Below are 27358 nucleotides of genomic sequence, written 5' to 3' on the forward strand. Positions count from 1 at the left end.
GTCTCTCACTATGAAAGGTGCCCTTTAAAAATCGAAACTTCTATATCGGGACTATGAAAAGAAGGCACTGCTGAGATTCGAACTCAGGATCTCCTGTTTACTAGACAGGCACTTTAACCAACTAAGCCACAGCACCTCTTTTCCTACTGACCGATAGTAAAGCAGTTTCTGGTAGAGTGGCCTTATTTGATCTTCAGTGTCATCTGATGTCTAGAGACAAACTAATGCAAATGCTATCTGGGATAAACCAATTTTCAGGGCTTCAATACAGACACGACATTCAATCTTTAGTAAAAATACTGTTATTAAAAACCCTGAGCATTAGCTCATTTCTGATATGGTTTGAGCTAGTCTAACTCTTGACATTATCCAGTGTAGGAGATGTGATAAGGTCCATTTTGCCAGAGGCCGATACACAATCTTTAGCTCAATTGCACAGACTGGTCAAAATCCTCATCAGATCATATCACCTGATTTCAGGTTTGTCATGTAGACGAGGTGGCCGAGTGGTTAAGGCGATGGACTGCTAATCCATTGTGCTCTGCATGCATGGGTTCGAATCCCATCCTCGTCGGTTTAATCTCCTTCTTCCGTGTTGAAAAGCTTAGTTTCCATTTAGAACCCAGGTGGTGGATATTTGACCTTCTCAAATCTCTGAGATAGTGCAATGAAGGATTCATAAATCTGTGCTGTCTAAGTGCATATAAAAGAGAAGACGTCATCCGATGTAGGATTGCATCAGGCATGCCAAATAAAAACGGTGGGTTTTATTTTGCCAGATTGAGCATTGGTTTATGACTGGTAAGGATTGCCTTAGTCCAACTCCAGACACCAGACAATGAAGGAGAAGAGATAAGGCCCACTCCGTTAGAGGCCAACTTAAAATCTTCAGTGAAAAAGCAAAGACTCATCAAAATGCTCTTCAGATCTTATGGTCTGGTTTCTACGTTTTTGGGCAGAGAAGTTGGCTGTGAAGTTCAGGTGATGCATTAACAATACAGTCTATGGATTGAGCTGTTTATGCATGGTTTTGACTTCCATCTTTGTTCTTGTTGTTTTCTTGCCCTTTCACTGTTCAAGAAGACTGCTATCAAACTTTTCTAGCAGGGAGAGATGCGCATGGAAGCATTTCAATCTGGCAAAAGAAAACCACTGTTTTTATTTGGCATGCTTGGTGCCATCCTACATCGCATGACATCTTCTTCCTTCTGAGCACTTAGACAGCACATATTTATAATTCCTTCATTCAACTCTCTCAGAGATGTGAGAAAGACAAATTTGACATTAGTCTCTCACTATGAAAGGTGCCCTTTAAAAATCGAAACTTCTATATCGGGACTATGAAAAGAAGGCACTGCTGAGATTCGAACTCAGGATCTCCTGTTTACTAGACAGGCACTTTAACCAACTAAGCCACAGCACCTCTTTTCCTACTGACCGATAGTAAAGCAGTTTCTGGTAGAGTGGCCTTATTTGATCTTCAGTGTCATCTGATGTCTAGAGACAAACTAATGCAAATGCTATCTGGGATAAACCAATTTTCAGGGCTTCAATACAGACACGACATTCAATCTTTAGTAAAAATACTGTTATTAAAAACCCTGAGCATTAGCTCATTTCTGATATGGTTTGAGCTAGTCTAACTCTTGACATTATCCAGTGTAGGAGATGTGATAAGGTCCATTTTGCCAGAGGCCGATACACAATCTTTAGCTCAATTGCACAGACTGGTCAAAATCCTCATCAGATCATATCACCTGATTTCAGGTTTGTCATGTAGACGAGGTGGCCGAGTGGTTAAGGCGATGGACTGCTAATCCATTGTGCTCTGCATGCATGGGTTCGAATCCCATCCTCGTCGGTTTAATCTCCTTCTTCCGTGTTGAAAAGCTTAGTTTCCATTTAGAACCCAGGTGGTGGATATTTGACCTTCTCAAATCTCTGAGATAGTGCAATGAAGGATTCATAAATCTGTGCTGTCTAAGTGCATATAAAAGAGAAGATGTCATCCGATGTAGGATTGCATCAGGCATGCCAAATAAAAACGGTGGGTTTTATTTTGCCAGATTGAGCATTGGTTTATGACTGGTAAGGATTGCCTTAGTCCAACTCCAGACACCAGACAATGAAGGAGAAGAGATAAGGCCCACTCCGTTAGAGGCCAACTTAAAATCTTCAGTGAAAAAGCAAAGACTCATCAAAATGCTCTTCAGATCTTATGGTCTGGTTTCTACGTTTTTGGGCAGAGAAGTTGGCTGTGAAGTTCAGGTGATGCATTAACAATACAGTCTATGGATTGAGCTGTTTATGCATGGTTTTGACTTCCATCTTTGTTCTTGTTGTTTTCTTGCCCTTTCACTGTTCAAGAAGACTGCTATCAAACTTTTCTAGCAGGGAGAGATGCGCATGGAAGCATTTCAATCTGGCAAAAGAAAACCACTGTTTTTATTTGGCATGCTTGGTGCCATCCTTCATCGCATGACATCTTCTTCCTTCTGAGCACTTAGACAGCACATATTTATAATTCCTTCATTCAACTATCTCAGAGATGTGAGAAAGACAAATTTGACATTAGTCTCTCACTATGAAAGGTGCCCTTTAAAAATCGAAACTTCTATATCGGGACTATGAAAAGAAGGCACTGCTGAGATTCGAACTCAGGATCTCCTGTTTACTAGACAGGCACTTTAACCAACTAAGCCACAGCACCTCTTTTCCTACTGACCGATAGTAAAGCAGCTTCTGGTAGAGTGGCCTTATTTGATCTTCAGTGTCATCTGATGTCTAGAGACAAACTAATGCAAATGCTATCTGGGATAAACCAATTTTCAGGGCTTCAATACAGACACGACATTCAATCTTTAGTAAAAATACTGTTATTAAAAACCCTGAGCATTAGCTCATTTCTGATATGGTTTGAGCTAGTCTAACTCTTGACATTATCCAGTGTAGGAGATGTGATAAGGTCCATTTTGCCAGAGGCCGATACACAATCTTTAGCTCAATTGCACAGACTGGTCAAAATCCTCATCAGATCATATCACCTGATTTCAGGTTTGTCATGTAGACGAGGTGGCCGAGTGGTTAAGGCGATGGACTGCTAATCCATTGTGCTCTGCATGCATGGGTTCGAATCCCATCCTCGTCGGTTTAATCTCCTTCTTCCGTGTTGAAAAGCTTAGTTTCCATTTAGAACCCAGGTGGTGGATATTTGACTTTCTCAAATCTCTGAGATAGTGCAATGAAGGATTCATAAATCTGTGCTGTCTAAGTGCATATAAAAGAGAAGACGTCATCCGATGTAGGATTGCATCAGGCATGCCAAATAAAAACGGTGGGTTTTATTTTGCCAGATTGAGCATTGGTTTATGACTGGTAAGGATTGCCTTAGTCCAACTCCAGACACCAGACAATGAAGGAGAAGAGATAAGGCCCACTCCGTTAGAGGCCAACTTAAAATCTTCAGTGAAAAAGCAAAGACTCATCAAAATGCTCTTCAGATCTTATGGTCTGGTTTCTACGTTTTTGGGCAGAGAAGTTGGCTGTGAAGTTCAGGTGATGCATTAACAATACAGTCTATGGATTGAGCTGTTTATGCATGGTTTTGACTTCCATCTTTGTTCTTGTTGTTTTCTTGCCCTTTCACTGTTCAAGAAGACTGCTATCAAACTTTTCTAGCAGGGAGAGATGCGCATGGAAGCATTTCAATCTGGCAAAAGAAAACCACTGTTTTTATTTGGCATGCTTGGTGCCATCCTACATCGCATGACATCTTCTTCCTTCTGAGCACTTAGACAGCACATATTTATAATTCCTTCATTCAACTGTCTCAGAGATGTGAGAAAGACAAATTTGACATTAGTCTCTCACTATGAAAGGTGCCCTTTAAAAATCGAAACTTCTATATCGGGACTATGAAAAGAAGGCACTGCTGAGATTCGAACTCAGGATCTCCTGTTTACTAGACAGGCACTTTAACCAACTAAGCCACAGCACCTCTTTTCCTACTAACCGATAGTAAAGCAGTTTCTGGTAGAGTGGCCTTATTTGATCTTCAGTGTCATCTGATGTCTAGAGACAAACTAATGCAAATGCTATCTGGGATAAACCAATTTTCAGGGCTTCAATACAGACACGACATTCAATCTTTAGTAAAAATACTGTTATTAAAAACCCTGAGCATTAGCTCATTTCTGATATGGTTTGAGCTAGTCTAACTCTTGACATTATCCAGTGTAGGAGATGTGATAAGGTCCATTTTGCCAGAGGCCGATACACAATCTTTAGCTCAATTGCACAGACTGGTCAAAATCCTCATCAGATCATATCACCTGATTTCAGGTTTGTCATGTAGACGAGGTGGCCGAGTGGTTAAGGCGATGGACTGCTAATCCATTGTGCTCTGCATGCATGGGTTCGAATCCCATCCTCGTCGGTTTAATCTCCTTTTTCCGTTTTGAAAAGCTTAGTTTCCATTTAGAACCCAGGTGGTGGATATTTGACCTTCTCAAATCTCTGAGATAGTGCAATGAAGGATTCATAAATCTGTGCTGTCTAAGTGCATATAAAAGAGAAGACGTCATCCGATGTAGGATTGCATCAGGCATGCCAAATAAAAACGGTGGGTTTTTTTTTGCCAGATTGAGCATTGGTTTATGACTGGTAAGGATTGCCTTAGTCCAACTCCAGACACCAGACAATGAAGGAGAAGAGATAAGGCCCACTCCGTTAGAGGCCAACTTAAAATCTTCAGTGAAAAAGCAAAGACTCATCAAAATGCTCTTCAGATCTTATGGTCTGGTTTCTACGTTTTTGGGCAGAGAAGTTGGCTGTGAAGTTCAGGTGATGCATTAACAATACAGTCTATGGATTGAGCTGTTTATGCATGGTTTTGACTTCCATCTTTGTTCTTGTTGTTTTCTTGCCCTTTCACTGTTCAAGAAGACTGCTATCAAACTTTTCTAGCAGGGAGAGATGCGCATGGAAGCATTTCAATCTGGCAAAAGAAAACCACTGTTTTTATTTGGCATGCTTGGTGCCATCCTACATCGCATGACATCTTCTTCCTTCTGAGCACTTAGACAGCACATATTTATAATTCCTTCATTCAACTATCTCAGAGATGTGAGAAAGACAAATTTGACATTAGTCTCTCACTATGAAAGGTGCCCTTTAAAAATCGAAACTTCTATATCGGGACTATGAAAAGAAGGCACTGCTGAGATTCGAACTCAGGATCTCCTGTTTACTAGACAGGCACTTTAACCAACTAAGCCACAGCACCTCTTTTCCTACTGACCGATAGTAAAGCAGCTTCTGGTAGAGTGGCCTTATCTGATCTTCAGTGTCATCTGATGTCTAGAGACAAACTAATGCAAATGCTATCTGGGATAAACCAATTTTCAGGGCTTCAATACAGACACGACATTCAATCTTCAGTAAAAATACTGTTATTAAAAACCCTGAGCATTAGCTCATTTCTGATATGGTTTTAGCTAGTCTACCTCTTGACATTATCCAGTGTAGGAGATGTGATAAGGTCCATTTTGCCAGAGGCCGATACACAATCTTTAGCTCAATTGCACAGACTAGTCAAAATCCTCATCAGATCATATCACCTGATTTCAGGTTTGTCATGTAGACGAGGTGGCCGAGTGGTTAAGGCGATGGACTGCTAATCCATTGTGCTCTGCATGCATTGGATCGAATCCCATCATCGTCGGTTTAATCTCCTTCTTCTGTGTTGAAAAGCTTAGTTTCCATTTAGAACCCAGGTGGTGGATATTTGACCTTCTCAAATCTCTGAGATAGTGCAATTAAGGATTCATAAATCTGTGCTGTCTAAGTGCATATAAAAGAGAAGACGTCATCCGATGTAGGATTGCATCAGGCATGCCAAATAAAAACGGTGGGTTTTATTTTGCCAGATTGAGCATTGGTTTATGACTGGTAAGGATTGCCTTAGTCCAACTCCAGACACCAGACAGGGAAGGAGAAGAGATAAGGCCCACTCCGTTAGAGGCCAACTTAAAATCTTCAGTGAAAAAGCAAAGACTCAACAAAATGCTCTTCAGATCTTATGGTCTGGTTTCTACGTTTTTGGGCAGAGAAGTTGGCTGTGAAGTTCAGGTGATGCATTAACAATACAGTCTATGGATTGAGCTGTTTATGCATGGTTTTTACTTCCATCTTTGTTCTTGTTGTTTTCTTGCCCTTTCACTGTTCAAGAAGACTGCTATCAAACTTTTCTAGCAGGGAGAGATACGCATGGAAGCATTTCATGCTGTCTAAGTGCTCAGAAGGAAGAAGATGTCATGCGATGTAGGATGGCACCAAGCATGCCAAATAAAAACGGTGGGTTTTATTTTGCCAGATTGAGCATTGGTTTATGACTGGTAAGGATTGCCTTAGTCCAACTCCAGACACCAGACAATGAAGGAGAAGAGATAAGGCCCACTCCGTTAGAGGCCAACTTAAAATCTTCAGTGAAAAAGCAAAGACTCATCAAAATGCTCTTCAGATCTTATGGTCTGGTTTCTACATTTTTGGGCAGAGAAGTTGGCTGTGAAGTTCAGGTGATGCATTAACAATACAGTCTATGGATTGAGCTGTTTATGCATGGTTTTGACTTCCATCTTTGTTCTTGTTGTTTTCTTGCCCTTTCACTGTTCAAGAAGACTGCTATCAAACTTTTCTAGCAGGGAGAGATGCGCATGGAAGCATTTCAATCTGGCAAAAGAAAACCACTGTTTTTATTTGGCATGCTTGGTGCCATCCTACATCGCATGACATCTTCTTCCTTCTGAGCACTTAGAGAGCACATATTTATAATTCCTTCATTCAACTATCTCAGAGATGTGAGAAAGACAAATTTGACATTAGTCTCTCACTATGAAAGGTGCCCTTTAAAAATCGAAACTTCTATATCGGGACTATGAAAAGAAGGCACTGCTGAGATTCGAACTCAGGATCTCCTGTTTACTAGACAGGCACTTTAACCAACTAAGCCACAGCACCTCTTTTCCTACTGACCGATAGTAAAGCAGTTTCTGGTAGAGTGGCGTTATTTGATCTTCAGTGTCATCTGATGTCTAGAGACAAACTAATGCAAATGCTATCTGGGATAAACCAATTTTCAGGGCTTCAATACAGACACGACATTCAATCTTTAGTAAAAATACTGTTATTAAAAACCCTGAGCATTAGCTCATTTCTGATATGGTTTGAGCTAGTCTAACTCTTGACATTATCCAGTGTAGGAGATGTGATAAGGTCCATTTTGCCAGAGGCCGATACACAATCTTTAGCTCAATTGCACAGACTGGTCAAAATCCTCATCAGATCATATCACCTGATTTCAGGCTTGTCATGTAGACGAGGTGGCCGAGTGGTTAAGGCGATGGACTGCTAATCCATTGTGCTCTGCATGCATGGGTTCGAATCCCATCCTCGTCGGTTTAATCTCCTTCTTCCGTGTTGAAAAGCTTAGTTTCCATTTAGAACCCAGGTGGTGGATATTTGACCTTCTCAAATCTCTGAGATAGTGCAATGAAGGATTCATAAATCTGTGCTGTCTAAGTGCATATAAAAGAGAAGACGTCATCCGATGTAGGATTGCATCAGGCATGCCAAATAAAAACGTTGGGTTTTACTTTGCCAGATTGAGCATTGGTTTATGACTGGTAAGGATTGCCTTAGTCCAACTCCAGACACCAGACAGGGAAGGAGAAGAGATAAGGCCCACTCCGTTAGAGGCCAACTTAAAATCTTCAGTGAAAAAGCAAAGACTCAACAAAATGCTCTTCAGATCTTATGGTCTGGTTTCTACGTTTTTGGGCAGAGAAGTTGGCTGTGAAGTTCAGGTGATGCATTAACAATACAGTCTATGGATTGAGCTGTTTATGCATGGTTTTTACTTCCATCTTTGTTCTTGTTGTTTTCTTGCCCTTTCACTGTTCAAGAAGACTGCTATCAAACTTTTCTAGCAGGGAGAGATACGCATGGAAGCATTTCATGCTGTCTAAGTGCTCAGAAGGAAGAAGATGTCATGCGATGTAGGATGGCACCAAGCATGCCAAATAAAAACGGTGGGTTTTATTTTGCCAGATTGAGCATTGGTTTATGACTGGTAAGGATTGCCTTAGTCCAACTCCAGACACCAGACAATGAAGGAGAAGAGATAAGGCCCACTCCGTTAGAGGCCAACTTAAAATCTTCAGTGAAAAAGCAAAGACTCATCAAAATGCTCTTCAGATCTTATGGTCTGGTTTCTACGTTTTTGGGCAGAGAAGTTGGCTGTGAAGTTCAGGTGATGCATTAACAATACAGTCTATGGATTGAGCTGTTTATGCATGGTTTTGACTTCCATCTTTGTTCTTGTTGTTTTCTTGCCCTTTCACTGTTCAAGAAGACTGCTATCAAACTTTTCTAGCAGGGAGAGATGCGCATGGAAGCATTTCAATCTGGCAAAAGAAAACCACTGTTTTTATTTGGCATGCTTGGTGCCATCCTACATCGCATGACATCTTCTTCCTTCTGAGCACTTAGAGAGCACATATTTATAATTCCTTCATTCAACTATCTCAGAGATGTGAGAAAGACAAATTTGACATTAGTCTCTCACTATGAAAGGTGCCCTTTAAAAATCGAAACTTCTATATCGGGACTATGAAAAGAAGGCACTGCTGAGATTCGAACTCAGGATCATCCTGTTTACTAGACAGGCACTTTAACCAACTAAGCCACAGCACCTCTTTTCCTACTGACCGATAGTAAAGCAGTTTCTGGTAGAGTGGCCTTATTTGATCTTCAGTGTCATCTGATGTCTAGAGACAAACTAATGCAAATGCTATCTGGGATAAACCAATTTTCAGGGCTTCAATACAGACACGACATTCAATCTTTAGTAAAAATACTGTTATTAAAAACCCTGAGCATTAGCTCATTTCTGATATGGTTTGAGCTAGTCTAACTCTTGACATTATCCAGTGTAGGAGATGTGATAAGGTCCATTTTGCCAGAGGCCGATACACAATCTTTAGCTCAATTGCACAGACTGGTCAAAATCCTCATCAGATCATATCACCTGATTTCAGGCTTGTCATGTAGACGAGGTGGCCGAGTGGTTAAGGCGATGGACTGCTAATCCATTGTGCTCTGCATGCATGGGTTCGAATCCCATCCTCGTCGGTTTAATCTCCTTCTTCCGTGTTGAAAAGCTTAGTTTCCATTTAGAACCCAGGTGGTGGATATTTGACCTTCTCAAATCTCTGAGATAGTGCAATGAAGGATTCATAAATCTGTGCTGTCTAAGTGCATATAAAAGAGAAGACGTCATCCGATGTAGGATTGCATCAGGCATGCCAAATAAAAACGGTGGGTTTTACTTTGCCAGATTGAGCATTGGTTTATGACTGGTAAGGATTGCCTTAGTCCAACTCCAGACACCAGACAGGGAAGGAGAAGAGATAAGGCCCACTCCGTTAGAGGCCAACTTAAAATCTTCAGTGAAAAAGCAAAGACTCAACAAAATGCTCTTCAGATCTTATGGTCTGGTTTCTACGTTTTTGGGCAGAGAAGTTGGCTGTGAAGTTCAGGTGATGCATTAACAATACAGTCTATGGATTGAGCTGTTTATGCATGGTTTTTACTTCCATCTTTGTTCTTGTTGTTTTCTTGCCCTTTCACTGTTCAAGAAGACTGCTATCAAACTTTTCTAGCAGGGAGAGATACGCATGGAAGCATTTCATGCTGTCTAAGTGCTCAGAAGGAAGAAGATGTCATGCGATGTAGGATGGCACCAAGCATGCCAAATACAAACGGTGGGTTTTATTTTGCCAGATTGAGCATTGGTTTATGACTGGTAAGGATTGCCTTAGTCCAACTCCAGACACCAGACAATGAAGGAGAAGAGATAAGGCCCACTCCGTTAGAGGCCAACTTAAAATCTTCAGTGAAAAAGCAAAGACTCATCAAAATGCTCTTCAGATCTTATGGTCTGGTTTCTACGTTTTTGGGCAGAGAAGTTGGCTGTGAAGTTCAGGTGATGCATTAACAATACAGTCTATGGATTGAGCTGTTTATGCATGGTTTTGACTTCCATCTTTGTTCTTGTTGTTTTCTTGCCCTTTCACTGTTCAAGAAGACTGCTATCAAACTTTTCTAGCAGGGAGAGATGCGCATGGAAGCATTTCAATCTGGCAAAAGAAAACCACTGTTTTTATTTGGCATGCTTGGTGCCATCCTACATCGCATGACATCTTCTTCCTTCTGAGCACTTAGAGAGCACATATTTATAATTCCTTCATTCAACTATCTCAGAGATGTGAGAAAGACAAATTTGACATTAGTCTCTCACTATGAAAGGTGCCCTTTAAAAATCGAAACTTCTATATCGGGACTATGAAAAGAAGGCACTGCTGAGATTCGAACTCAGGATCTCCTGTTTACTAGACAGGCACTTTAACCAACTAAGCCACAGCACCTCTTTTCCTACTGACCGATAGTAAAGCAGTTTCTGGTAGAGTGGCCTTATTTGATCTTCAGTGTCATCTGATGTCTAGAGACAAACTAATGCAAATGCTATCTGGGATAAACCAATTTTCAGGGCTTCAATACAGACACGACATTCAATCTTTAGTAAAAATACTGTTATTAAAAACCCTGAGCATTAGCTCATTTCTGATATGGTTTGAGCTAGTCTAACTCTTGACATTATCCAGTGTAGGAGATGTGATAAGGTCCATTTTGCCAGAGGCCGATACACAATCTTTAGCTCAATTGCACAGACTGGTCAAAATCCTCATCAGATCATATCACCTGATTTCAGGTTTGTCATGTAGACGAGGTGGCCGAGTGGTTAAGGCGATGGACTGCTAATCCATTGTGCTCTGCATGCATGGGTTCGAATCCCATCCTCGTCGGTTTAATCTCCTTCTTCCGTGTTGAAAAGCTTAGTTTCCATTTAGAACCCAGGTGGTAGATATTTGACCTTCTCAAATCTCTGAGATAGTGCAATGAAGGATTCATAAATCTGTGCTGTCTAAGTGCATATAAAAGAGAAGACGTCATCCGATGTAGGATTGCATCAGGCATGCCAAATAAAAACGGTGGGTTTTATTTTGCCAGATTGCGCATTGGTTTATGACTGGTAAGGATTGCCTTAGTCCAACTCCAGACACCAGACAATGAAGGAGAAGAGATAAGGCCCACTCCGTTAGAGGCCAACTTAAAATCTTCAGTGAAAAAGCAAAGACTCATCAAAATGCTCTTCAGATCTTATGGTCTGGTTTCTACGTTTTTGGGCAGAGAAGTTGGCTGTGAAGTTCAGGTGATGCATTAACAATACAGTCTATGGATTGAGCTGTTTATGCATGGTTTTGACTTCCATCTTTGTTCTTGTTGTTTTCTTGCCCTTTCACTGTTCAAGAAGACTGCTATCAAACTTTTCTAGCAGGGAGAGATGCGCATGGAAGCATTTCAATCTGGCAAAAGAAAACCACTGTTTTTATTTGGCATGCTTGGTGCCATCCTACATCGCATGACATCTTCTTCCTTCTGAGCACTTAGACAGCACATATTTATAATTCCTTCATTCAACTATCTCAGAGATGTGAGAAAGACAAATTTGACATTAGTCTCTCACTATGAAAGGTGCCCTTTAAAAATCGAAACTTCTATATCGGGACTATGAAAAGAAGGCACTGCTGAGATTCGAACTCAGGATCTCCTGTTTACTAGACAGGCACTTTAACCAACTAAGCCACAGCACCTCTTTTCCTAAAGCAGTTTCTGGTAGAGTGGCCTTATTTGATCTTCAGTGTCATCTGATGTCTAGAGACAAACTAATGCAAATGCTATCTGGGATAAACCAATTTTCAGGGCTTCAATACAGACACGACATTCAATCTTTAGTAAAAATACTGTTATTAAAAACCCTGAGCATTAGCTCATTTCTGATATGGTTTGAGCTAGTCTAACTCTTGACATTATCCAGTGTAGGAGATGTGATAAGGTCCATTTTGCCAGAGGCCGATACACAATCTTTAGCTCAATTGCACAGACTGGTAAAAATCCTCATCAGATCATATCACCTGATTTCAGGTTTGTCATGTAGACGAGGTGGCCGAGTGGTTAAGGCGATGGACTGCTAATCCATTGTGCTCTGCATGCATGGGTTCGAATCCCATCCTCGTCGGTTTAATCTCCTTCTTCCGTGTTGAAAAGCTTAGTTTCCATTTAGAACCCAGGTGGTAGATATTTGACCTTCTCAAATCTCTGAGATAGTGCAATGAAGGATTCATAAATCTGTGCTGTCTAAGTGCATATAAAAGAGAAGACGTCATCCGATGTAGGATTGCATCAGGCATGCCAAATAAAAACGGTGGGTTTTATTTTGCCAGATTGCGCATTGGTTTATGACTGGTAAGGATTGCCTTAGTCCAACTCCAGACACCAGACAATGAAGGAGAAGAGATAAGGCCCACTCCGTTAGAGGCCAACTTAAAATCTTCAGTGAAAAAGCAAAGACTCATCAAAATGCTCTTCAGATCTTATGGTCTGGTTTCTACGTTTTTGGGCAGAGAAGTTGGCTGTGAAGTTCAGGTGATGCATTAACAATACAGTCTATGGATTGAGCTGTTTATGCATGGTTTTGACTTCCATCTTTGTTCTTGTTGTTTTCTTGCCCTTTCACTGTTCAAGAAGACTGCTATCAAACTTTTCTAGCAGGGAGAGATGCGCATGGAAGCATTTCAATCTGGCAAAAGAAAACCACTGTTTTTATTTGGCATGCTTGGTGCCATCCTACATCGCATGACATCTTCTTCCTTCTGAGCACTTAGACAGCACATATTTATAATTCCTTCATTCAACTATCTCAGAGATGTGAGAAAGACAAATTTGACATTAGTCTCTCACTATGAAAGGTGCCCTTTAAAAATCGAAACTTCTATATCGGGACTATGAAAAGAAGGCACTGCTGAGATTCGAACTCAGGATCTCCTGTTTACTAGACAGGCACTTTAACCAACTAAGCCACAGCACCTCTTTTCCTACTGACCGATAGTAAAGCAGCTTCTGGTAGAGTGGCCTTATCTGATCTTCAGTGTCATCTGATGTCTAGAGACAAACTAATGCAAATGCTATCTGGGATAAATGAATTTTTAGGGCTTCAATACAGACACGACATTCAATCTTCAGTAAAAATACTGTTATTAAAAACCCTGAGCATTAGCTCATTTCTGATATGGTTTGAGCTAGTCTACCTCTTGACATTATCCAGTGTAGGAGATGTGATAAGGTCCATTTTGCCAGAGGCCGATACACAATCTTTAGCTCAATTGCACAGACTAGTCAAAATCCTCATCAGATCATATCACCTGATTTCAGGTTTGTCATGTAGACGAGGTGGCCGAGTGGTTAAGGCGATGGACTGCTAATCCATTGTGCTCTGCATGCATGGGTTCGAATCCCATCCTCGTTGGTTTAATCTACTTCTTCCATGTTGAAAGGCTTAGTTCCATTTTCAACCCAGGCGGTGGATATTTGACCTTCTCAAATCTCTGAGATAGTGCAATTAAGGATTCATAAATCTGTGCTGTCTAAGTGCATATAAAAGAGAAGACGTCATCCGATGTAGGATTGCATCAGGCATGCCAAATAAAAACGGTGGGTTTTATTTTGCCAGATTGAGCATTGGTTTATGACTGGTAAGGATTGCCTTAGTCCAACTCCAGACACCAGACAGGGAAGGAGAAGAGATAAGGCCCACTCCGTTAGAGGCCAACTTAAAATCTTCAGTGAAAAAGCAAAGACTCAACAAAATGCTCTTCAGATCTTATGGTCTGGTTTCTACGTTTTTGGCAGAGAAGTTGGCTGTGAAGTTCAGGTGATGCATTAACAATACAGTCTATGGATTGAGCTGTTTATGCATGGTTTTGACTTCCATCTTTGTTCTTGTTGTTTTCTTGCCCTTTCACTGTTCAAGAAGACTGCTATCAAACTTTTCTAGCAGGGAGAGATGCGCATGGAAGCATTTCATGCTGTCTAAGTGCTCAGAAGGAAGAAGATGTCATGCGATGTAGGATGGCACCAAGCATGCCAAATAAAAACGGTGGGTTTTATTTTGCCAGATTGAGCATTGGTTTATGACTGGTAAGGATTGCCTTAGTCCAACTCCAGACACCAGACAATGAAGGAGAAGAGATAAGGCCCACTCCGTTAGAGGCCAACTTAAAATCTTCAGTGAAAAAGCAAAGACTCATCAAAATGCTCTTCAGATCTTATGGTCTGGTTTCTACGTTTTTGGGCAGAGAAGTTGGCTGTGAAGTTCAGGTGATGCATTAACAATACAGTCTATGGATTGAGCTGTTTATGCATGGTTTTGACTTCCATCTTTGTTCTTGTTGTTTTCTTGCCCTTTCACTGTTCAAGAAGACTGCTATCAAACTTTTCTAGCAGGGAGAGATGCGCATGGAAGCATTTCAATCTGGCAAAAGAAAACCACTGTTTTTATTTGGCATGCTTGGTGCCATCCTACATCGCATGACATCTTCTTCCTTCTGAGCACTTAGAGAGCACATATTTATAATTCCTTCATTCAACTATCTCAGAGATGTGAGAAAGACAAATTTGACATTAGTCTCTCACTATGAAAGGTGCCCTTTAAAAATCGAAACTTCTATATCGGGACTATGAAAAGAAGGCACTGCTGAGATTCGAACTCAGGATCTCCTGTTTACTAGACAGGCACTTTAACCAACTAAGCCACAGCACCTCTTTTCCTACTGACCGATAGTAAAGCAGTTTCTGGTAGAGTGGCCTTATTTGATCTTCAGTGTCATCTGATGTCTAGAGACAAACTAATGCAAATGCTATCTGGGATAAACCAATTTTCAGGGCTTCAATACAGACACGACATTCAATCTTTAGTAAAAATACTGTTATTAAAAACCCTGAGCATTAGCTCATTTCTGATATGGTTTGAGCTAGTCTAACTCTTGACATTATCCAGTGTAGGAGATGTGATAAGGTCCATTTTGCCAGAGGCCGATACACAATCTTTAGCTCAATTGCACAGACTGGTAAAAATCCTCATCAGATCATATCACCTGATTTCAGGTTTGTCATGTAGACGAGGTGGCCGAGTGGTTAAGGCGATGGACTGCTAATCCATTGTGCTCTGCATGCATGGGTTCGAATCCCATCCTCGTCGGTTTAATCTCCTTCTTCCGTGTTGAAAAGCTTAGTTTCCATTTAGAACCCAGGTGGTAGATATTTGACCTTCTCAAATCTCTGAGATAGTGCAATGAAGGATTCATAAATCTGTGCTGTCTAAGTGCATATAAAAGAGAAGACGTCATCCGATGTAGGATTGCATCAGGCATGCCAAATAAAAACGGTGGGTTTTATTTTGCCAGATTGCGCATTGGTTTATGACTGGTAAGGATTGCCTTAGTCCAACTCCAGACACCAGACAATGAAGGAGAAGAGATAAGGCCCACTCCGTTAGAGGCCAACTTAAAATCTTCAGTGAAAAAGCAAAGACTCATCAAAATGCTCTTCAGATCTTATGGTCTGGTTTCTACGTTTTTGGGCAGAGAAGTTGGCTGTGAAGTTCAGGTGATGCATTAACAATACAGTCTATGGATTGAGCTGTTTATGCATGGTTTTGACTTCCATCTTTGTTCTTGTTGTTTTCTTGCCCTTTCACTGTTCAAGAAGACTGCTATCAAACTTTTCTAGCAGGGAGAGATGCGCATGGAAGCATTTCAATCTGGCAAAAGAAAACCACTGTTTTTATTTGGCATGCTTGGTGCCATCCTACATCGCATGACATCTTCTTCCTTCTGAGCACTTAGACAGCACATATTTATAATTCCTTCATTCAACTATCTCAGAGATGTGAGAAAGACAAATTTGACATTAGTCTCTCACTATGAAAGGTGCCCTTTAAAAATCGAAACTTCTATACCGAGACTATGAAAAGAAGGCACTGCTGAGATTCGAACTCAGGATCTCCTGTTTACTAGACAAGCGCTTTAACCAACTAAGCCACAGCACCTCTTTTCCTACTGACCGATAGTAAAGCAGCTTCTGGTAGAGTGGCCTTTTCTGATCTTCTTCAGTGTCATCTGATGTCTAGAGACAAACTAATGCAAATGCTATCTGGGATAAACCAATTTTCAGGGCTTCAATACAGACACGACATTCAATCTTCAGTAAAAATACTGTTATTAAAACCCTGAGCATTAGCTCATTTCTGATATGGTTTGAGCTAGTCTAACTCTTTTCATTATCCAGTGTAGGAGATGTGATAAGCTCCATTTTGCCAGAGGCCGATACACAATCTTTAGCTCAATTGCACAGACTAGTCAATATCCTCATCAGATCATATCACCTGATTTCAGGACTCTCATGTAGACGAGGTGGCCGAGTGGTTAAGGCGATGGACTGCTAATCCATTGTGCTCTGCATGCATGGGTTCGAATCCCATCCTCGTCGGTTTAATCTCCTTCTTCCGTGTTGAAAAGCTTAGTTTCCATTTAGAACCCAGGTGGTGGATATTTGACCTTCTCAAATCTCTGAGATAGTGCAATGAAGGATTCATAAATCTGTGCTGTCTAAGTGCATATAAAAGAGAAGACGTCATCCGATGTAGGATTGCATCAGGCATGCCAAATAAAAACGGTGGGTTTTACTTTGCCAGATTGAGCATTGGTTTATGACTGGTAAGGATTGCCTTAGTCCAACTCCAGACACCAGACAGGGAAGGAGAAGAGATAAGGCCCACTCCGTTAGAGGCCAACTTAAAATCTTCAGTGAAAAAGCAAAGACTCAACAAAATGCTCTTCAGATCTTATGGTCTGGTTTCTACGTTTTTGGGCAGAGAAGTTGGCTGTGAAGTTCAGGTGATGCATTAACAATACAGTCTATGGATTGAGCTGTTTATGCATGGTTTTTACTTCCATCTTTGTTCTTGTTGTTTTCTTGCCCTTTCACTGTTCAAGAAGACTGCTATCAAACTTTTCTAGCAGGGAGAGATACGCATGGAAGCATTTCATGCTGTCTAAGTGCTCAGAAGGAAGAAGATGTCATGCGATGTAGGATGGCACCAAGCATGCCAAATACAAACGGTGGGTTTTATTTTGCCAGATTGAGCATTGGTTTATGACTGGTAAGGATTGCCTTAGTCCAACTCCAGACACCAGACAATGAAGGAGAAGAGATAAGGCCCACTCCGTTAGAGGCCAACTTAAAATCTTCAGTGAAAAAGCAAAGACTCATCAAAATGCTCTTCAGATCTTATGGTCTGGTTTCTACGTTTTTGGGCAGAGAAGTTGGCTGTGAAGTTCAGGTGATGCATTAACAATACAGTCTATGGATTGAGCTGTTTATGCATGGTTTTGACTTCCATCTTTGTTCTTGTTGTTTTCTTGCCCTTTCACTGTTCAAGAAGACTGCTATCAAACTTTTCTAGCAGGGAGAGATGCGCATGGAAGCATTTCAATCTGGCAAAAGAAAACCACTGTTTTTATTTGGCATGCTTGGTGCCATCCTACATCGCATGACATCTTCTTCCTTCTGAGCACTTAGAGAGCACATATTTATAATTCCTTCATTCAACTATCTCAGAGATGTGAGAAAGACAAATTTGACATTAGTCTCTCACTATGAAAGGTGCCCTTTAAAAATCGAAACTTCTATATCGGGACTATGAAAAGAAGGCACTGCTGAGATTCGAACTCAGGATCTCCTGTTTACTAGACAGGCACTTTAACCAACTAAGCCACAGCACCTCTTTTCCTACTGACCGATAGTAAAGCAGTTTCTGGTAGAGTGGCCTTATTTGATCTTCAGTGTCATCTGATGTCTAGAGACAAACTAATGCAAATGCTATCTGGGATAAACCAATTTTCAGGGCTTCAATACAGACACGACATTCAATCTTTAGTAAAAATACTGTTATTAAAAACCCTGAGCATTAGCTCATTTCTGATATGGTTTGAGCTAGTCTAACTCTTGACATTATCCAGTGTAGGAGATGTGATAAGGTCCATTTTGCCAGAGGCCGATACACAATCTTTAGCTCAATTGCACAGACTGGTCAAAATCCTCATCAGATCATATCACCTGATTTCAGGTTTGTCATGTAGACGAGGTGGCCGAGTGGTTAAGGCGATGGACTGCTAATCCATTGTGCTCTGCATGCATGGGTTCGAATCCCATCCTCGTCGGTTTAATCTCCTTCTTCCGTGTTGAAAAGCTTAGTTTCCATTTAGAACCCAGGTGGTAGATATTTGACCTTCTCAAATCTCTGAGATAGTGCAATGAAGGATTCATAAATCTGTGCTGTCTAAGTGCATATAAAAGAGAAGACGTCATCCGATGTAGGATTGCATCAGGCATGCCAAATAAAAACGGTGGGTTTTATTTTGCCAGATTGCGCATTGGTTTATGACTGGTAAGGATTGCCTTAGTCCAACTCCAGACACCAGACAATGAAGGAGAAGAGATAAGGCCCACTCCGTTAGAGGCCAACTTAAAATCTTCAGTGAAAAAGCAAAGACTCATCAAAATGCTCTTCAGATCTTATGGTCTGGTTTCTACGTTTTTGGGCAGAGAAGTTGGCTGTGAAGTTCAGGTGATGCATTAACAATACAGTCTATGGATTGAGCTGTTTATGCATGGTTTTGACTTCCATCTTTGTTCTTGTTGTTTTCTTGCCCTTTCACTGTTCAAGAAGACTGCTATCAAACTTTTCTAGCAGGGAGAGATGCGCATGGAAGCATTTCAATCTGGCAAAAGAAAACCACTGTTTTTATTTGGCATGCTTGGTGCCATCCTACATCGCATGACATCTTCTTCCTTCTGAGCACTTAGACAGCACATATTTATAATTCCTTCATTCAACTATCTCAGAGATGTGAGAAAGACAAATTTGACATTAGTCTCTCACTATGAAAGGTGCCCTTTAAAAATCGAAACTTCTATATCGGGACTATGAAAAGAAGGCACTGCTGAGATTCGAACTCAGGATCTCCTGTTTACTAGACAGGCACTTTAACCAACTAAGCCACAGCACCTCTTTTCCTACTGACCGATAGTAAAGCAGCTTCTGGTAGAGTGGCCTTATCTGATCTTCAGTGTCATCTGATGTCTAGAGACAAACTAATGCAAATGCTATCTGGGATAAATGAATTTTTAGGGCTTCAATACAGACACGACATTCAATCTTCAGTAAAAATACTGTTATTAAAAACCCTGAGCATTAGCTCATTTCTGATATGGTTTGAGCTAGTCTACCTCTTGACATTATCCAGTGTAGGAGATGTGATAAGGTCCATTTTGCCAGAGGCCGATACACAATCTTTAGCTCAATTGCACAGACTAGTCAAAATCCTCATCAGATCATATCACCTGATTTCCGGTTTGTCATGTAGACGAGGTGGCCGAGTGGTTAAGGCGATGGACTGCTAATCCATTGTGCTCTGCATGCATGGGTTCGAATCCCATCCTCGTTGGTTTAATCTACTTCTTCCATGTTGAAAGGCTTAGTTCCATTTTCAACCCAGGCGGTGGATATTTGACCTTCTCAAATCTCTGAGATAGTGCAATTAAGGATTCATAAATCTGTGCTGTCTAAGTGCATATAAAAGAGAAGACGTCATCCGATGTAGGATTGCATCAGGCATGCCAAATAAAAACGGTGGGTTTTATTTTGCCAGATTGAGCATTGGTTTATGACTGGTAAGGATTGCCTTAGTCCAACTCCAGACACCAGACAGGGAAGGAGAAGAGATAAGGCCCACTCCGTTAGAGGCCAACTTAAAATCTTCAGTGAAAAAGCAAAGACTCAACAAAATGCTCTTCAGATCTTATGGTCTGGTTTCTACGTTTTTGGCAGAGAAGTTGGCTGTGAAGTTCAGGTGATGCATTAACAATACAGTCTATGGATTGAGCTGTTTATGCATGGTTTTGACTTCCATCTTTGTTCTTGTTGTTTTCTTGCCCTTTCACTGTTCAAGAAGACTGCTATCAAACTTTTCTAGCAGGGAGAGATGCGCATGGAAGCATTTCATGCTGTCTAAGTGCTCAGAAGGAAGAAGATGTCATGCGATGTAGGATGGCACCAAGCATGCCAAATAAAAACGGTGGGTTTTATTTTGCCAGATTGAGCATTGGTTTATGACTGGTAAGGATTGCCTTAGTCCAACTCCAGACACCAGACAATGAAGGAGAAGAGATAAGGCCCACTCCGTTAGAGGCCAACTTAAAATCTTCAGTGAAAAAGCAAAGACTCATCAAAATGCTCTTCAGATCTTATGGTCTGGTTTCTACGTTTTTGGGCAGAGAAGTTGGCTGTGAAGTTCAGGTGATGCATTAACAATACAGTCTATGGATTGAGCTGTTTATGCATGGTTTTGACTTCCATCTTTGTTCTTGTTGTTTTCTTGCCCTTTCACTGTTCAAGAAGACTGCTATCAAACTTTTCTAGCAGGGAGAGATGCGCATGGAAGCATTTCAATCTGGCAAAAGAAAACCACTGTTTTTATTTGGCATGCTTGGTGCCATCCTTCATCGCATGACATCTTCTTCCTTCTGAGCACTTAGAGAGCACATATTTATAATTCCTTCATTCAACTATCTCAGAGATGTGAGAAAGACAAATTTGACATTAGTCTCTCACTATGAAAGGTGCCCTTTAAAAATCGAAACTTCTATATCGGGACTATGAAAAGAAGGCACTGCTGAGATTCGAACTCAGGATCTCCTGTTTACTAGACAGGCACTTTAACCAACTAAGCCACAGCACCTCTTTTCCTACTGACCGATAGTAAAGCAGTTTCTGGTAGAGTGGCCTTATTTGATCTTCAGTGTCATCTGATGTCTAGAGACAAACTAATGCAAATGCTATCTGGGATAAACCAATTTTCAGGGCTTCAATACAGACACGACATTCAATCTTTAGTAAAAATACTGTTATTAAAAACCCTGAGCATTAGCTCATTTCTGATATGGTTTGAGCTAGTCTAACTCTTGACATTATCCAGTGTAGGAGATGTGATAAGGTCCATTTTGCCAGAGGCCGATACACAATCTTTAGCTCAATTGCACAGACTGGTAAAAATCCTCATCAGATCATATCACCTGATTTCAGGTTTGTCATGTAGACGAGGTGGCCGAGTGGTTAAGACGATGGACTGCTAATCCATTGTGCTCTGCATGCATGGGTTCGAATCCCATCATCGTCGGTTTAATCTCCTTCTTCCGTGTTGAAAAGCTTAGTTTCCATTTAGAACCCAGGTGGTGGATATTTGACCTTCTCAAATCTCTGAGATAGTGCAATGAAGGATTCATAAATCTGTGCTGTCTAAGTGCATATAAAAGAGAAGACGTCATCCGATGTAGGATTGCATCAGGCATGCCAAATAAAAACGGTGGGTTTTATTTTGCCAGATTGAGCATTGGTTTATGACTGGTAAGGATTGCCTTAGTCCAACTCCAGACACCAGACAATGAAGGAGAAGAGATAAGGCCCACTCCGTTAGAGGCCAACTTAAAATCTTCAGTGAAAAACCAAAGACTCATCAAAATGCTCTTCAGATCTTATGGTCTGGTTTCTACGTTTTTGGGCAGAGAAGTTGGCTGTGAAGTTCAGGTGATGCATTAACAATACAGTCTATGGATTGAGCTGTTTATGCATGGTTTTGACTTCCATCTTTGTTCTTGTTGTTTTCTTGCCCTTTCACTGTTCAAGAAGACTGCTATCAAACTTTTCTAGCAGGGAGAGATGCGCATGGAAGCATTTCAATCTGGCAAAAGAAAACCACTGTTTTTATTTGGCATGCTTGGTGCCATCCTACATCGCATGACATCTTCTTCCTTCTGAGCACTTAGACAGCACATATTTATAATTCCTTCATTCAACTATCTCAGAGATGTGAGAAAGACAAATTTGACATTAGTCTCTCACTATGAAAGGTGCCCTTTAAAAATCGAAACTTCTATATCGGGACTATGAAAAGAAGGCACTGCTGAGATTCGAACTCAGGATCTCCTGTTTACTAGACAGGCACTTTAACCAACTAAGCCACAGCACCTCTTTTCCTACTGACCGATAGTAAAGCAGCTTCTGGTAGAGTGGCCTTATCTGATCTTCAGTGTCATCTGATGTCTAGAGACAAACTAATGCAAATGCTATCTGGGATAAATGAATTTTTAGGGCTTCAATACAGACACGACATTCAATCTTCAGTAAAAATACTGTTATTAAAAACCCTGAGCATTAGCTCATTTCTGATATGGTTTGAGCTAGTCTACCTCTTGACATTATCCAGTGTAGGAGATGTGATAAGGTCCATTTTGCCAGAGGCCGATACACAATCTTTAGCTCAATTGCACAGACTAGTCAAAATCCTCATCAGATCATATCACCTGATTTCAGGTTTGTCATGTAGACGAGGTGGCCGAGTGGTTAAGGCGATGGACTGCTAATCCATTGTGCTCTGCATGCATGGGTTCGAATCCCATCCTCGTTGGTTTAATCTACTTCTTCCATGTTGAAAGGCTTAGTTCCATTTTCAACCCAGGCGGTGGATATTTGACCTTCTCAAATCTCTGAGATAGTGCAATGAAGGATTCATAAATCTGTGCTGTCTAAGTGCATATAAAAGAGAAGACGTCATCCGATGTAGGATTGCATCAGGCATGCCAAATAAAAACGGTGGGTTTTATTTTGCCAGATTGAGCATTGGTTTATGACTGGTAAGGATTGCCTTAGTCCAACTCCAGACACCAGACAATGAAGGAGAAGAGATAAGGCCCACTCCGTTAGAGGCCAACTTAAAATCTTCAGTGAAAAAGCAAAGACTCATCAAAATGCTCTTCAGATCTTATGGTCTGGTTTCTACGTTTTTGGGCAGAGAAGTTGGCTGTGAAGTTCAGGTGATGCATTAACAATACAGTCTATGGATTGAGCTGTTTATGCATGGTTTTGACTTCCATCTTTGTTCTTGTTGTTTTCTTGCCCTTTCACTGTTCAAGAAGACTGCTATCAAACATTTCTAGCAGGGAGAGATGCGCATGGAAGCATTTCAATCTGGCAAAAGAAAACCACTGTTTTTATTTGGCATGCTTGGTGCCATCCTACATCGCATGACATCTTCTTCCTTCTGAGCACTTAGACAGCACATATTTATAATTCCTTCATTCAACTATCTCAGAGATGTGAGAAAGACAAATTTGACATTAGTCTCTCACTATGAAAGGTGCCCTTTAAAAATCGAAACTTCTATATCAGGACTATGAAAAGAAGGCACTGCTGAGATTCGAACTCAGGATCTCCTGTTTACTAGACAGTCACTTTAACCAACTAAGCCACAGCACCTCTTTTCCTACTGACCGATAGTAAAGCAGCTTCTGGTAGAGTGGCCTTATCTGATCTTCAGTGTCATCTGATGTCTAGAGACAAACTAATGCAAATGCTATCTGGGATAAACCAATTTTCAGGGCTTCAATACAGACACGACATTCAATCTTCAGTAAAAATACTGTTATTAAAAACCCTGAGCATTAGCTCATTTCTGATATGGTTTGAGCTAGTCTACCTCTTGACATTATCCAGTGTAGGAGATGTGATAAGGTCCATTTTGCCAGAGGCCGATACACAATCTTTAGCTCAATTGCACAGACTAGTCAAAATCCTCATCAGATCATATCACCTGATTTCAGGTTTGTCATGTAGACGAGGTGGCCGAGTGGTTAAGGCGATGGACTGCTAATCCATTGTGCTCTGCATGCATGGGTTCGAATCCCATCCTCGTCGGTTTAATCTCCTTCTTCCGTGTTGAAAAGCTTAGTTTCCATTTAGAACCCAGGTGGTGGATATTTGACCTTCTCAAATCTCTGAGATAGTGCAATGAAGGAATCATAAATCTGTGCTGTCTAAGTGCATATAAAAGTAGAAGACGTCATCCGATGTAGGATTGCATCAGGCATGCCAAATAAAAACGGTGGGTTTTATTTTGCCAGATTGAGCATTGGTTTATGACTGGTAAGGATTGCCTTAGTCCAACTCCAGACACCAGACAATGAAGGAGAAGAGATAAGGCCCACTCCGTTAGAGGCCAACTTAAAATCTTCAGTGAAAAAGCAAAGACTCATCAAAATGCTCTTCAGATCTTATGGTCTGGTTTCTACGTTTTTGGGCAGAGAAGTTGGCTGTGAAGTTCAGGTGATGCATTAACAATACAGTCTATGGATTGAGCTGTTTATGCATGGTTTTGACTTCCATCTTTGTTCTTGTTGTTTTCTTGCCCTTTCACTGTTCAAGAAGACTGCTATCAAACTTTTCTAGCAGGGAGAGATGCGCATGGAAGCATTTCAATCTGGCAAAAGAAAACCACTGTTTTTATTTGGCATGCTTGGTGCCATCCTACATCACATGACATCTTCTTCCTTCTGAGCACTTAGACAGCACATATTTAAAATTCCTTCATTCAACTATCTCAGAGATGTGAGAAAGACAAATTTGACATTAGTCTCTCACTATGAAAGGTGCCCTTTAAAAATCGAAACTTCTATATCGGGACTATGAAAAGAAGGCACTGCTGAGATTCGAACTCAGGATCTCCTGTTTACTAGACAGGCACTTTAACCAACTAAGCCACAGCACCTCTTTTCCTACTGACCGATAGTAAAGCAGCTTCTGGTAGAGTGGCCTTATCTGATCTTCATTGTCATCTGATGTCTAGAGACAAACTAATGCAAATGCTATCTGGGATAAACCAATTTTCAGGGCTTCAATACAGACACGACATTCAATCTTCAGTAAAAATACTGTTATTAAAAACCCTGAGCATTAGCTCATTTCTGATATGGTTTGAGCTAGTCTAACTCTTGACATTATCCAGTGTAGGAGATGTGATAAGGTCCATTTTGCCAGAGGCCGATACACAATCTTTAGCTCAATTGCACAGACTAGTCAAAATCCTCATCAGATCATATCACCTGATTTGAGGTTTGTCATGTAGACGAGGTGGCCGAGTGGTTAAGGCGATGGACTGCTAATCCATTGTGCTCTGCATGCATGGGTTCGAATCCCATCATCGTCGGTTTAATCTCCTTCTTCTGTGTTGAAAAGCTTAGTTTCCATTTAGAACCCAGGTGGTGGATATTTGACCTTCTCAAATCTCTGAGATAGTGCAATGAAGGAATCATAAATCTGTGCTGTCAAAGTGCATAAAAAAGAGAAGACGTCATCCGATGTAGGATGGCATCAGGCATGCCAAATAAAAACGGTGGGTTTTATTTTGCCAGATTGAGCATTGGTTTATGACTGGTAAGGATTGCCTTAGTCCAACTCCAGACACCAGACAGGGAAGGAGAAGAGATAAGGCCCACTCCGTTAGAGGCCAACTTAAAATCTTCAGTGAAAAAGCAAAGACTCAACAAAATGCTCTTCAGATCTTATGGTCTGGTTTCTACGTTTTTGGGCAGAGAAGTTGGCTGTGAAGTTCAGGTGATGCATTAACAATACAGTCTATGGATTGAGCTGTTTATGCATGGTTTTGACTTCCATCTTTGTTCTTGTTGTTTTCTTGCCCTTTCACTGTTCAAGAAGACTGCTATCAAACTTTTCTAGCAGGGAGAGATGCGCATGGAAGCATTTCATGCTGTCTAAGTGCTCAGAAGGAAGAAGATGTCATGCGATGTAGGATGGCACCAAGCATGCCAAATAAAAACGGTGGGTTTTATTTTGCCAGATTGAGCATTGGTTTATGACTGGTAAGGATTGCCTTAGTCCAACTCCAGACACCAGACAATGAAGGAGAAGAGATAAGGCCCACTCCGTTAGAGGCCAACTTAAAATCTTCAGTGAAAAAGCAAAGACTCATCAAAATGCTCTTCAGATCTTATGGTCTGGTTTCTACGTTTTTGGGCAGAGAAGTTGGCTGTGAAGTTCAGGTGATGCATTAACAATACAGTCTATGGATTGAGCTGTTTATGCATGGTTTTGACTTCCATCTTTGTTCTTGTTGTTTTCTTGCCCTTTCACTGTTCAAGAAGACTGCTATCAAACTTTTCTAGCAGGGAGAGATGCGCATGGAAGCATTTCAATCTGGCAAAAGAAAACCACTGTTTTTATTTGGCATGCTTGGTGCCATCCTACATCGCATGACATCTTCTTCCTTCTGAGCACTTAGACAGCACATATTTATAATTCCTTCATTCAACTGTCTCAGAGATGTGAGAAAGACAAATTTGACATTAGTCTCTCACTATGAAAGGTGCCCTTTAAAAATCGAAACTTCTATATCGGGACTATGAAAAGAAGGCACTGCTGAGATTCGAACTCAGGATCTCCTGTTTACTAGACAGGCACTTTAACCAACTAAGCCACAGCACCTCTTTTCCTACTGACCGATAGTAAAGCAGCTTCTGGTAGAGTGGCCTTATTTGATCTTCAGTGTCATCTGATGTCTAGAGACAAACTAATGCAAATGCTATCTGGGATAAACCAATTTTCAGGGCTTCAATACAGACACGACATTCAATCTTTAGTAAAAATACTGTTATTAAAAACCCTGAGCATTAGCTCATTTCTGATATGGTTTGAGCTAGTCTACCTCTTGACATTATCCAGTGTAGGAGATGTGATAAGGTCCATTTTGCCAGAGGCCGATACACAATCTTTAGCTCAATTGCACAGACTAGTCAAAATCCTCATCAGATCATATCACCTGATTTGAGGTTTGTCATGTAGACGAGGTGGCCGAGTGGTTAAGGCGATGGACTGCTAATCCATTGTGCTCTGCATGCATGGGTTCGAATCCCATCATCGTCGGTTTAATCTCCTTCTTCTGTGTTGAAAAGCTTAGTTTCCATTTAGAACCCAGGTGGTGGATATTTGACCTTCTCAAATCTCTGAGATAGTGCAATTAAGGATTCATAAATCTGTGCTGTCTAAGTGCATATAAAAGAGAAGACGTCATCCGATGTAGGATTGCATCAGGCATGCCAAATAAAAACGGTGGGTTTTATTTTGCCAGATTGAGCATTGGTTTATGACTGGTAAGGATTGCCTTAGTCCAACTCCAGACACCAGACAGGGAAGGAGAAGAGATAAGGCCCACTCCGTTAGAGGCCAACTTAAAATCTTCAGTGAAAAAGCAAAGACTCAACAAAATGCTCTTCAGATCTTATGGTCTGGTTTCTACGTTTTTGGGCAGAGAAGTTGGCTGTGAAGTTCAGGTGATGCATTAACAATACAGTCTATGGATTGAGCTGTTTATGCATGGTTTTGACTTCCATCTTTGTTCTTGTTGTTTTCTTGCCCTTTCACTGTTCAAGAAGA

General features: G+C 40.9%; 12 non-coding genes across 12 annotated transcripts; all 12 read left to right on the top strand.

The window, feature by feature from the left end:
• Positions 1–492: 492 nt before the first annotated feature.
• TRNAS-GCU (transfer RNA serine (anticodon GCU)) lies at positions 493–574 on the top strand. Its single transcript has one exon. It is a non-coding gene; the product is annotated as a tRNA-Ser (tRNA).
• Positions 575–1779: 1205 nt separating this feature from the next.
• Positions 1780–1861, top strand: TRNAS-GCU (transfer RNA serine (anticodon GCU)). Its single transcript has one exon. It is a non-coding gene; the product is annotated as a tRNA-Ser (tRNA).
• A 1205-nt stretch (positions 1862–3066) lies between these two features.
• TRNAS-GCU (transfer RNA serine (anticodon GCU)) lies at positions 3067–3148 on the top strand. Its single transcript has one exon. It is a non-coding gene; the product is annotated as a tRNA-Ser (tRNA).
• A 1205-nt stretch (positions 3149–4353) lies between these two features.
• Positions 4354–4435, top strand: TRNAS-GCU (transfer RNA serine (anticodon GCU)). Its single transcript has one exon. It is a non-coding gene; the product is annotated as a tRNA-Ser (tRNA).
• Positions 4436–7373: 2938 nt separating this feature from the next.
• TRNAS-GCU (transfer RNA serine (anticodon GCU)) lies at positions 7374–7455 on the top strand. Its single transcript has one exon. It is a non-coding gene; the product is annotated as a tRNA-Ser (tRNA).
• A 1652-nt stretch (positions 7456–9107) lies between these two features.
• On the top strand, positions 9108–9189 carry TRNAS-GCU (transfer RNA serine (anticodon GCU)). Its single transcript has one exon. It is a non-coding gene; the product is annotated as a tRNA-Ser (tRNA).
• Positions 9190–10840: 1651 nt separating this feature from the next.
• Positions 10841–10922, top strand: TRNAS-GCU (transfer RNA serine (anticodon GCU)). Its single transcript has one exon. It is a non-coding gene; the product is annotated as a tRNA-Ser (tRNA).
• Positions 10923–12114: 1192 nt separating this feature from the next.
• On the top strand, positions 12115–12196 carry TRNAS-GCU (transfer RNA serine (anticodon GCU)). Its single transcript has one exon. It is a non-coding gene; the product is annotated as a tRNA-Ser (tRNA).
• A 2936-nt stretch (positions 12197–15132) lies between these two features.
• Positions 15133–15214, top strand: TRNAS-GCU (transfer RNA serine (anticodon GCU)). Its single transcript has one exon. It is a non-coding gene; the product is annotated as a tRNA-Ser (tRNA).
• A 1207-nt stretch (positions 15215–16421) lies between these two features.
• On the top strand, positions 16422–16503 carry TRNAS-GCU (transfer RNA serine (anticodon GCU)). The gene has a single exon. It is a non-coding gene; the product is annotated as a tRNA-Ser (tRNA).
• A 1651-nt stretch (positions 16504–18154) lies between these two features.
• Positions 18155–18236, top strand: TRNAS-GCU (transfer RNA serine (anticodon GCU)). Its single transcript has one exon. It is a non-coding gene; the product is annotated as a tRNA-Ser (tRNA).
• A 5509-nt stretch (positions 18237–23745) lies between these two features.
• Positions 23746–23827, top strand: TRNAS-GCU (transfer RNA serine (anticodon GCU)). The gene has a single exon. It is a non-coding gene; the product is annotated as a tRNA-Ser (tRNA).
• The last annotated feature ends 3531 nt before the right edge of the window (positions 23828–27358 follow it).

This window comes from Anomaloglossus baeobatrachus, chromosome 7 (genome assembly GCF_048569485.1).
Source record: "Anomaloglossus baeobatrachus isolate aAnoBae1 chromosome 7, aAnoBae1.hap1, whole genome shotgun sequence".
In the NCBI taxonomy this organism is placed as follows: domain Eukaryota; kingdom Metazoa; phylum Chordata; class Amphibia; order Anura; family Aromobatidae; genus Anomaloglossus; species Anomaloglossus baeobatrachus.